The sequence below is a fragment of the Urocampus carinirostris genome, chromosome 12 (genome assembly GCF_059441175.1).
Source record: "Urocampus carinirostris isolate Australia breed hairy pipefish chromosome 12, RoL_Ucar_1.0, whole genome shotgun sequence".
Classification (NCBI taxonomy): domain Eukaryota; kingdom Metazoa; phylum Chordata; class Actinopteri; order Syngnathiformes; family Syngnathidae; genus Urocampus; species Urocampus carinirostris.
The window spans coordinates 20691861-20704326 of NC_142360.1; the positions used below are offsets into that span (position 1 = coordinate 20691861).

Sequence of the window (12466 nt, forward strand, 5' to 3'; positions counted from 1 at the left end):
AGAGGAGTTCGCGTGGCTTGTAGCAGACGACGCAACGCAAACATTGCATGAATGAAGATGAGTAAATACAGGTACATACCGATGGCAGATGGGAAAACAGCAATGTCATATACATGCAATGACTTTTATAAGTAAATTTAGAATCACCTTAATTTTAAAGAGTTTTTCTGTTATATATTCTGATTATCAATCCTTAATACTTTCCAATAATGTTTTTTTATTTATTTTTTTTGCGATGAGTTGTCGTTTTGTGTTTCAAGTTGTGAAAAATAGGGCATGCAACTTTTCAGAGTTGTCTGCCCTGGTGTCCGGTAACTTTTTGTCACGAGTTTCAGACACTGTTATATAATATATGTATAAACCGTTGTGGTCAAAAGTTTTCATACACTTGTGAAGAACATAATATCACTGCTCTCTTGAGTTTCCAGTTATTTCTACAACTGTTTTTTCTCCGATAGATTGATTGGAATGGATAGTTCTCACAAAAAAAAAATCATTCTTCAGGTTTGGTTCTTTTATGACTTTATTATGGGTTAACGGAAAGAGCGATCAAATCTGCTGAGTCAAGAATACACATACAGCAGCGCAACATGTCCCTTGGCCATTTTCACTTGAAATTAGGTGTTTTTGGTAGCCATCCACAAGCTTCTGGTTGAATCTTTGACCACTACTCTTGACAGAATTGATGCATTTGAGTTACGATTGTTGATTTGGGGCGCACACGTTTTAAACAAGCAGGCTTCATACAAAATGATCGAGTGGAAATGATTATTTTCGAATGCATTGATAATTCTTTGTCCATTCATGAATAACAACAAGGACTGACTAAACCGAATGAAGATATGACCAGGGGTGCGAGCTACTTCCAAATCGAAAGAGTGGAAATCATCGACCTCATCTCATTAGCTGTACCGCTTATCCTTATTAGGGTCGCGGGGGGCTGGAGCCCATCCCAGCCATCTCCGGGCAGTGGACAGGGGACACCCTGAACTGGTTGCCAGCCAATCGCAGGGCACACGGGGACAGACAACTCATTCGCTCAATCACACCTAGGGACAATTTGGACCGGCCAATTCACCTGAAATGCATGTCTTTGGAATGTGGGAGGAAACCGGAGTGCCCAGAGGAAACCCACGCAAGCACGGAGAGAACATACAAACTCCGCACCTTAAGGCCGGTAGCTGGGTTTGTTCCTCAGAACTGTGCCACACACGCGCTAACCACTGCGCCGCCGTGCTGCCCGAAATCATCGACCTCCCACGGCAAATTAGGTTTAAACATGTTAAAAAATATTTGTCCATTCTTTAATCAGACCAAAACACAAGGTGAGCAAAGGGTCACTTTTTTAGCATCCAAGCTACTTACAAAATGACACGGTCAAAAGATCTACCTGAAACAAAAGAAAATGCAAAATATGTTCTGTAAAACCAAATGTGTCATTTAGAGATGGAAATGCAACAGTAAATGAACTGAGTGGAGAATTCATGTGAATGTTAAAGTCCCCCATACTTATTAGTTTGTCTGCAAAGTTTACTTAAGCAGACAACAGTTCCAAGAATTCTCATCTCATCTCATTAGCCGTACCGCTTATCCTCATTAGGGTCGCGGGGGGGCTGGAGCCCATCCCAGCCATCTCCGGGCAGTGGGCAGGGGACACCCTGAGCTGGTTGCCAGCCAATCGCAGGGCACACAGGGACAGACTACTCATTCGCTCATTCACACCTAGGGACAATTTGGACCGGCCAATTCACCTGAAATGCATGTTTTTTGGAACGTGGGAGGAAACCGGAGTGCCCGGAGGAAACCCACGCAAGCACGGGGAGAACATACAAACTCCGCACAGGAAGTCTGGAGCTGGATTTGAAACCACGACAGGTTCCCATGACATGAACTGTGCCGCACAAGCGCTAACCACTGCTCCGCCGTGCTGCCCCAGTTCCAAGAATTCATCTATGAAAACCGAGTATGTCCCTGGTATGCGATAAATAGTTACTCCAAAAATCGACATGAAAGAGGACCGCCTGACAAGAGCCTTAAACACCTATTAACTATTAGAGGTACGGGGAGTAAATTCAAGTATTTTTTTCAGAAATAAGTGCAACACAGCCACCCTTTATCAAAGAGCGTGCTACATGACAGCTCACATAATCAGGGGGAGAAGCCTCGTTTAACGGTAAATACTCATCCGGTCTCAAACAAGTTTCACGCAGACCAATCAGGCTAAGTTTGTGATCACGAATAAGATCATCAACAAGTAAAGCTGAAGAATAAGCGATCTAACATTTAAAATACCGTAAATTCCGGCGGACTATAGAGCGCACCTGTATATAAGCCGCATGCGCCCACATAAACACAAAATTAACCCAAACCCGATTTTAAGTGCCGCGATTGAAACTAAATGTTTTTTTGGTTTGAACAAATTTATTGACACTAAAAACAGAAAACAATCATGACAATCTCAACAGCAATTAAGCACATTCACAATATTATATTCCAATATTACGTTTTTAACAGCAAACACAAAGTGAGGTTTGAACAAACCTTCTCGAAAATCAAACATATTCACAATTTCATTATACAACATCTTTGTTAGTGTCAATAGATCCGTCCAGGCCAAAGTCGATTGTCCTTGGTCTGAACAAATCCACTGACACCAACAGCAGCAAAACACTGCCATCAAGCATATTCACAATTTTTTTATATCTGACAATATGACGTGACGATATGACGTTTTAACATTTTTTCCTGACATTTTCAACATCAATTAAACAATTTCAGAGTTATTTTCTTTTAACAGTAGTTAACCAGCGTGTAAAAGGCAATACTATTGTGCAAGGGCATAGCTCTGCCATCCCACCCTCCCAAATGTTCTTCATTAAAGTACACAGTCCAAAAATCACACCCGGCATGAACGGAAAATGATACTGGTACTTAAGGTTATATACAGACCTGCAGAGTCCAGGTCCCGTTAAAAGTAATCCAAGGAAAAAAGTTTATATTTCCAAAGGTCAGGGTGGGAAAAATATATATACACTATTGTCCGCCGCGTCCACAAACTGGTTTTTACCGGTCCCCACTTCCCATCACCCCGCGTTTGTTCCGCCCCTCCTTTTTCATTCGCCCATGCAAAACATATCACAATAAGTGTCTGAAATAAATACATTACAAAAATATACATATTATAAATGGGTTACACATATTTACAAAGACAGTACACCGAGAGAGTTTTCAAAGCTTTAATAATAATATCACTTTCATCCCAAACGGTGCCTGTGACAGGGCAGTTAATGGTAGCAACACGCTAGCAACACAGTAAACGGGTCTGGTAAAAAAAAAAAAAAACATACCGTACTTGTAAAAATCAAAACCGTCCTCATCTTCCTCCTTAGAACTGAAGCCATCAAAGTCATCTTCCTCAGAATCTGAAAGAAACTTTGTCATATAGACGTCGTCCCACGCTCCCGCAGCCTCACTCGCACTGTTGCTGGAACTCTCATCCACTCCTGATTCTGTGCTCTGTTTCCTTCTTCATCGGACTGATCGATTGCTTTTAGCTTGAAAGCTGCGTCATGTGCCTTTCTTTTTGCATTTTGCATGATGAGGGTATGTTTACGCTAATTTAATTTATGCACAAGCCAGGAAGTTGCAGTCTTCCTCTGCGCATATATTCCTCCGGTCTAAATCTTACCTTTTGTACTCGAGCGCCACTGGCGGCCGTTAGAAAAATTACATAAATTGGCCGCATCACTGAATAAGCCGCAGGGTTGAAAGTTGGGGAAAAAAGTAGCGGCTTATAGTCCGGAATTTACGGTACCCAATTTTAGCTGTGTTGAATCTGTCAACTTAGCTGAGGTCTTCGTAGAAATCGCCACAAGATGTTGCCATTCGGTCATGTTATGGCTCAGGCGTCGGTTTACAGGCGAGGTAGGTGAAGAAATATTTGGTGGAATTAGGCACAATTCCATCATCGTCGTGTCCTTCTCTGCCGTTTCCAAAATTAGTTTTGCAATCCCACCGATGTTGCTCCCTTAGTTTAGCACCATGGCCCAAAAACAAATCTTGAGAGTTTGCCTTTCGTCCTGATAGTTTTTCTCTTTAAAGTCTTTATTACGTGTTTACCCTGGAGTGCCATGTCTAATCTCATTGCATACAATGTTTCACAACCTTGTTATTAATGACAATAAAGACAATTCAATGAAAAATCCAAATTGCATTTGCACTTCCTTTTCCATGTGCCATACGAGAAGTTTATTTGTAAGTCTTTATTCACATCAAAGGAGGAGCAATCAATATTGAAGATTCTAATTAAAATACGACGGTACAACATGGATATTTTAATGTTAATCAAACTTTGAAAGGGGGAAATGCTCGAGGGTTATTCAAAGCACTACACATTTTTTCCCAGTACATTATGTAGTAGTTAATTGTTTCAAAACCCAGCACATATACTCCAGTGTAGCATGGTTAGCTAGTTTTCCATGTACGTGCAAAACAACTGGTCTGCATTGTTAATATTAGATATTGTATTTCAATGTACAGTAACATTCTTAAACAGGCAAAAACGTCATTGAAACAGAATCCAGTCAAACGGTGCAAACCTAAATAATTTGGTTTCGGAAGGGAATGTTGACTTGATTCATTTTGTTCTCGTAGTCTCGATCAAACTCTGCTGACTGCTCGGGCGTAAAATGTGTAGTCCAATCACCAACTTCTCCTGTTGAGGATAAATCACATCATTCTTACATTTTAGACAAAACGAAAAACAATAACTCAAATTCAAACGTTAAAGGGGCATTGCGTATTATTAAGCGCCTTTAGAAAAAAAACAATATTGATTTGAATTATAAGCAAATGTACCTGAACTATCACATAAACATGGACTTTTTAAAATACTCGTAGGTTGAGAAATTTGTATTGATTTTACATAAAAGTAGGCTCACTGAGAGGGAGATGACATTATAATCTGACATCTTGTTGCTAAATGTACCCCCCAAAAGCAAAAACCTTCTATAAATTTGGGGGGGGGGGGGGGGGGGGGTGCAATTTCGTCACTTTGAGTTTCCATAGTTTGTATCCTTGCTTGTGCTTTGAATTACTCATTTTATGTCAATTGTTAAGCAGTACTCCTTTAAAGCTGAAGAACATTTGAAAGATTCCTTCACAATATTTAGTTTTATGGGCATCCACTAGTCTCAACACGGAAATTTGTGTTTTTTTAATCAATCCCTGAGGGCGGCCATTTTACAAATGCCTCAGCTAGTTCCCAATCAGGGTTCTGCTTCAAAATGCAGATGAACCGGTGTTCTGAATTTCCTTCCTAAGCTCCAGAGAACGTAGGTTGACCCAAAAGCAGCAGTTTTGTTTTCTTTGTGATCAAGTAAAACCAGAAACACTGAAACTCTGAATAATTAAGAACAGAACTCTTACCGATGGTTTAGAACAGGGGTGGCGAACACGTGGCTCTAGAGACGCATGCGGCTCTTGGCCAATAAGAATGCGGCTCTTTGCCTCATCATATTTTCTATATACAATGGCTCTTTGCCTTGTTTCATGTTGTTATTTTTTGTGTGTATTGAGGGTGGACACTTTCCTTGAAATCAACACAAGAACAATACTTGTTGTATTGTAAGGAGAGGAGTGTGTTATGGGAAATAATATGTTTTTAATTGTGTGTGTGTGTGTCTGTCATGGCAGGTCAGTGTGGCTCTTTGACTCTCACAGGTAAAAATGTCGGCTCTTTGTGTGAAACTTGTTCGCTACCCCTGGTTTAGAACGGTGGTTGGCATGCTTACGACCACTTTGTGATTGCAATCATCATCAAACACCATACTAGAAAAAACAAAACAAAGAAAAACACAGCAGACTTTAAAAGTTGCGCCAGAAAACAGTAGATGATAGACAAGGTTGGGTAGGGTTACTTTAACTGGATTACTTTCAATTACTTTTGGATTACTCCAATACCAAATATGCTAATAAAAGACAAAATAAACTAAATATGAATAAAATTATGACTCACAACACGTGGTAAGCTTTCTCTCCTGGCTTTGATCTCTTTGATCTCCGGTAAAACTAACATAAAATGCGACAGAAACAAAATGAAAATAAATCCAAAAAGCTTGCCAACATCATTTTTGCCGTTCCATGTATTCCGTTACTCCCCAAGCCTGCACAAAATTTAGTCATTTTATTCATAATTAGTTTATTTTGTCTTTTATTAGCATATTTGGTATTGGAGTAATCCAAAAGTAATTGAAAGTAATCCAGTTAAAGTAACCTTACCCAACCCTGATGATAGACAGACAGACAGACAGACACTTTATTCACCCCCATACTGAAATTCACAAAGGGAAATTCACATACTTACATATTTTGAAGTAGTGACAGAGTCAAATAAGACTAAATAAAAACACATTTTGTAAGTACTGCTTTTAAAGGCACAAACTGATATCAGCGTGGTGCGTACGCATGGGCCCTGGGCATTGGTAGGACGGCTCCAAGGGTAGGAAGGAATTTCTGAACACCGGGATTGGCCGTCGTTTTTACTATGGGTAACATCAATGTCATTATTCGGAACATGTACAAAATTGCTGCTATCAGAGAAAAAAAAACAGGTGGATTTTGCATCTTTCAATATATTGTTAAAAAAAACAAAATGAATTGAACTGCCGAGTTTAAACTAGTTCAAAATTGTTCAAAACCTTATTGGATAATTTCCACTTTAAAACTTGGATCACTTACGACATCAAAAAGGGCCAATTATAGAAACTGAGGAATTACAGGAAAAATTCAATATAAATTAAATGGGTTTAATAGTATAATAGAAAATACCCTTTCTCATGAAGCTGGAGACAGATTGGTCATAAATCTCCCTGGGAATAAAAGTATAGTTCGCCATTGAATTCTCCTTGAGGTTCTTGAAGGTGGTCAATTCAACAATGCGATTGATGATATCATCAGAGAGGGACAAGTCTAGGTAGCTCATGATTCGCTTCACTTCACGCCAGGGATTTTGGGTGGGCAGAAGAGAGAGATATATACGTTTTATATGACTTTTTTGTGGCTTGTAAGAGGCTAAAAAATCCCGTTAGGCAGAATTTACGACTTCCCAACCAGCAAAAAAATGTTGAAAAGATGTTGAAAAGACACAAGGTTTGTTCAAAGTATATTTTCATTTGATAGGACAAGTTGGAAAACCTCTATTCTCAGGCAGGAGAAGGAGAAAAAAGGTTTTTCGACAACTTTTGTTGGTTTTACGAAATTTGCGCTACATGAGACGAGGTAAAATCAACAATGATTCAGAGTGGAACAATTTAGCCCACGCCTCGGTGATTAAAAGCCCAGATGATCCACAATTTCAAATTTCGGTGGAAGTATTATGTTAAAAGAATGACACCGTAACGCAGAACCAGGGATGATAAAGACATTGTGAGAATGAATGATGAATGAATCACTACCTCTTTTATGTCTTCAAAGAAAAGATAAAGGATGTTCCTCTTGTCGCGCTCCTCCCAATATCCTTTCACATGATCGTACCATGAGCCATAGGATACTGTACAAACGACATTAAAATGTTTGGTAGTCTGTTAAGTTTATTTTGCCTTTTTGAAAAATGAACTCACCTTTCTAGTATTGGTCACCTGCGTTAGCGATTGGATAGGGCTGTTTGTTATTTTGACTATTATTGCACACTGTAGTTCATTATTTTAACTAATATACACTGTTCACACCCAAGTGGGGATGAGCCGTCGGAATACAGATGGATGGACGGATGCACTGTTTACATCGTTTCAAGACTGGAAAATAATGTTTCATTTGAGCGGATCTGCTTTTTGCAACCTAGAACAATTAATCAAAAAAAGGGCTCAGGGAAGGACCTTTAGAACAAATTGGGATTTTTTTATCTCCTTGCAAGTTCAAAATGAATTGATTTCTCTGCCTCTTTTGGGGCTTTACTCAACTGTAATATTATCCTAGCCCTTATTATATTGATTAACATCATACTTACATTTTCCATGCATGAACTTCTGGACAAACTCCTCCCAAGGTCCAGGCTCAGGAGCGGTTTTATTCATTTGGCTAAAATTGGTAGTAGCTCACCAGGGTGTCCTTGGCATTACGTGCAACGTAGATTATCTACATTTAAAGAAAAATGGTAAAAAAAAACACATAACATTTTGTGTTTGAGACTCTTTGTGATTAAGGGCTATACAAATAAAGATAGATAGATAGATGGATAGATGGATAGATGGATAGATGGATAGATACTTTATTCATCCCCGCAGGGAAATTCACATTTCCAGCAGCATCCCAGCGCTGAGAACAATACAATAATAAAGCAAAAAGAATACAATATACAAATACCCAATGTGACGTGCTAATACCTACTGTAGCGTGTTATATAGAGTCTCCAGATAGTGCTACACAGAATACACATTGCAATAAAATACAGTAATATGCAATGTAGGGGGTGTGGTTTAATGTGGGCCTTTACTCTGCCGGGTGGAGTTAAAGAGCCTCATGGAAGATGACTTGACTTGACTCCTAACTTACTTTGCATTTATTCTCCAAAAAGCCTGATGGAAGTAGCTGGAGCTGCAAATGTGTCTTGATCACTCTTGGGGGATCCACATCCTTTAGGAGATCAAGACCTAAGAATTCACAAGAAATACAGTGACAATAGTCATTCTACTTTTATCTTTAATTTATTTTGTAGGGTAGGGTTCTGTTTTCTTGTTTTTGATTTTGAATACAGCTCTTTTGCAAGAAAAAATTTGAATACGGGTAGGTACTTAAAAGCTTCTGCTTCAGATTACTTCCATGGGCACGTGATACATCTTCAAATTGTGGAGCTGTTGTTTTAATTTGTTATTTGTAGTTTGCTGTTGTTTTTTGTGCTGTGTCCAAATAAAAGCCACAAAGTGCAAAGTAACTATGTCTTACTTCCAATTCCATTTTAATACCAAACCAATCAATGCAAAGAAATGTACTAGAACTCACCTGTTCGGCCCAATAACGTGTCGGACATCTCAAGGTGAGGAGCTCTGACTGATATCGGTGCACGCCTGCAGCTTTGAGCATCGCTGTTATGAAGGAGGAGGTCAATTATTTCCTGCGTCCAAGTTGTCCCTTTAAAAGTTGATTTGGAACACCACGTTACTTTCTAACACTGCTGCTTCTCATGTCAAGCTTAAAAATTGGGCAAGTGGAAGGGAAGAGAGAACATGCAACTCAAAAGGAAAATCCAAGAGGAGCTTCTTGAGTGTTAAGGTAAACAACACACATGGCAGCCGAAAAACTGTACACCTTTTATTGAAGATAAGAAAACTCCACGTTTACCACACTGAGGAACATGAACTTTGCCAAACCTGATTTTGGATAGGTTGCGATGAGAATGTCAGACGGATCAGGACAGAAATCGTGGATGTTCTCGTACGCCTCGGCAAGGTGGCCTGACAACGCCATTCCTTTCACCGTCACTATTCGGGATGGACGATTGACGGACTTGTTTTCAGACATAATTAAACAGTTTATGCTACAGTAGAGATAATAATCATCAAGCAATGCCAAAATTTTGACGTAAATCTTTTTTCCTCTGCACGGACCCCTTTACTTTGTTCTTTTATATCATGGTGTTTGCCTTAAAGCGCCTAATTATAAACAAAACCCAATTGGCATAAGAACGTGTCAACAAAACCACACCCACATCATAATAACAGCAGGAAAAAGGGGTGTGGTTCCATTATTTATGGATATTATTTTAGGTGAGTCAGTAGGTCTGCCCCAGGGAAGTTCTGGCCGTGAGTGAGCGCATTCATACTATATTTGTCACCATGAAGCATCCTAGAGTGTCTATAAAAGTGCAGTGTAAATTTAACTAATATGTGTTGTTATGACTATCATATTAAAATGGTAAGTTTTTTTTAAGAAACAGGGTTTCCTCCAGGGTGACCATACCAGTTTTCTTGCCCCCTCATGTGGCTATGGGTGCATAATAATAGTCAAACATTGAGTAAACTTCTAATCCATTGGCAACCCCTTGCACCCCAAAATACGTTCCATCGAAAAGTGTTAAATCTCTGCATCTTACAAAAACGATCCATAAAATATCATAAATATAAAAATTAAGTGCATCCTAACAACCGCCTTGCTCATAATTTTGATTTGGCCTGTTTGTCACCACTGGGCTATGTATTAACTCCTTAACTAAATATTGCTTAACTATTGTAAAAAAAAACTATATTATTAAAATGTGGTTTGTAGGATAGCAGCTTAGTCGATTCTGAACAGGATCTATTGGGTAAAATTACAGCATTCTGACATACGGTGAACATCGGTGTCCTGTCCTCTGTGAGAATTTCTTTAAATGTTTTTAAGTTTCAGATTGGCAATACAATGATAAATCTACATTATCATTATACTGTATTTATGAAATAGTGATTTTTTTTTTGGGGGGGGGGGGGGGGGTAACATTAAAGGCTTCGATAGCAACAGACGTTTTCTCTAGTGAAATTGAAGAATTGCTCTGAAACATTTAAAATCTGTGCATGTTAAATTCAACCCAAAGCTACTACATTGTTTCCTGATTATGACAGTTGGAACCACTAATCATTACCGTATATCATCACAATTTTGGATGAAAACCATTTCATTGCTTTTTATTTCACTTTGCATATTTTCCATACTGTTGGAGATAAATAACAATGGCAAAATCTCACAGCAGATTGCTCTTTGCCCAGTCAGGAGAACATTGCTGCAGCAAAGCCAACATTATAAAGGACTCCTCTAACCCCGGCCACCAACTCTTTGCCCAGCTGCCCTCTGGCAGACCCTACCGGTCCCTTAAAACAAGAAATTATAGACAATTTGTAACTCCAAAGCCATTATAATCCCAAACAAGCAACCATAAACTTTGAAAAAATATATTTTCAATTTCTATAGATATATACTCATGTTTTATGGATATATTCTTATTTAAGTGTGTCATAGAAGGAAGCTTAAGGTGAATGCAAACAAGAGTAAGGTAATGAGGTGTTTGAGAGGTGGTGAGGTAGATGGATTAGATATTTTGTTGAATGGTATAATATTTCAGGAGGTTGATGGTTTTAAATATTTTGGTTCATATGTGGCAGCTTGTGGTGGTTTGGAGAAAGATGTGAAGAAGAAGGTGGGTGAAAGGGGCAGGCCAACGGATGTGCTGAACGGATTGTTCAAATGTAGTGATCTGTGAATGGATGCAAAGCGAGGATTGTATGAAGGTGTGTTGGTACTAACATTGATACATGGCTCGAAGTTTGAGGGTAAAGAAGCATAATAGATTAAGTGCCATTAAAATGAGATGTTTGTGATGTAGGTGTGGAGTGACACCACTGGATGAGTTAAAGAATGAGGAAGTATGGAGAACTAGTGTGTTGAGAGAGCTTACTGAGAGGGTTGAGGAAAATGTTGTGAGATGTTTTGGACATCTGGAAAGAATGGATGATGGCCGTTTCACTAAGAGAGTATGTGATGCAGAGGTCGTAGGAAATAGAGTGAGAGGAAGACCTAACTATGTTTTGGATAACTAATATATCTATCCACCTGTCTGTCTTTCTGTTTATTACAAAACAATTGTAACCTTTTAAATACTCAACCATTTTTAGGACTACTACACAGACTCCATGAAATCATGTATTTTGACCCATCCCAAGAGGGAAGACAGTGTCACGAAGGATGCCTGCTGTCAACTGTTTTAAATAATGAAGCCTGTTGTAAGCTGTTGTTGGATATGCTGTTGGTTATGATAAACATGCAATGGGTTTGCTCAGGTCACTGCCACATGATCAGGCAACACATCTTAATCCGTAAAGTTTAGGGTGTAATTATAAGCAGGGTTGGGTAGGGTTACTTTAACTTGATTACTTTCAATTACTTTTGGATTACTCCAATACCAAATATGCTAATAAAAGACAAAACAAAACTAAATATGAATAAAATGACTAAATTTTGTGCAGGCTTGGGGAGTAACGGAATACACGGAACGGCAAAATTGATGTTGGCAAGCTGTTTGGATTTATTTTCATTTTGTTTCTGTCGCATTTTATGTTAGTTTTGCCGGAGATCAAGGCCAGGAGAGAAAGCTTACCACATGTTGTGAGTCATAATTGTATTCATATTTAATTTCTTTTGTCTTTTATTAGCATATTTGGTATTGGAGTAATCCAAAAGTAATTGAAAGTAATCCAGTTAAAGTAACCCTACACAACCCTGATTATAAGGTTCTAAGTAGAATGCATCATTGTCTAATAACTTCCATACGGCCTCTGTGTGTGTATGTACTCCATCAGAAATAAATGAGTGAAAACTGGACATGGTGTTTTTTTGCCAACCACAAAGTGTAATCTGATGTTCACAAATAAGAAGTGACACTCCTGAGCCGTGTTGAACGATCCTGAATAACTTTAAAGCCGCTTGGCCCGATGAAGAAAAA

General features: G+C 38.8%; 1 pseudogene; it reads right to left on the reverse strand.

Moving 5' to 3' along the window:
* Nucleotides 1-4558: 4558 nt before the first annotated feature.
* Nucleotides 4559-9516, reverse strand: LOC148355226 (sulfotransferase 1A1-like; annotated as a pseudogene).
* Between the last annotated feature and the right edge of the window lie 2950 nt (nucleotides 9517-12466).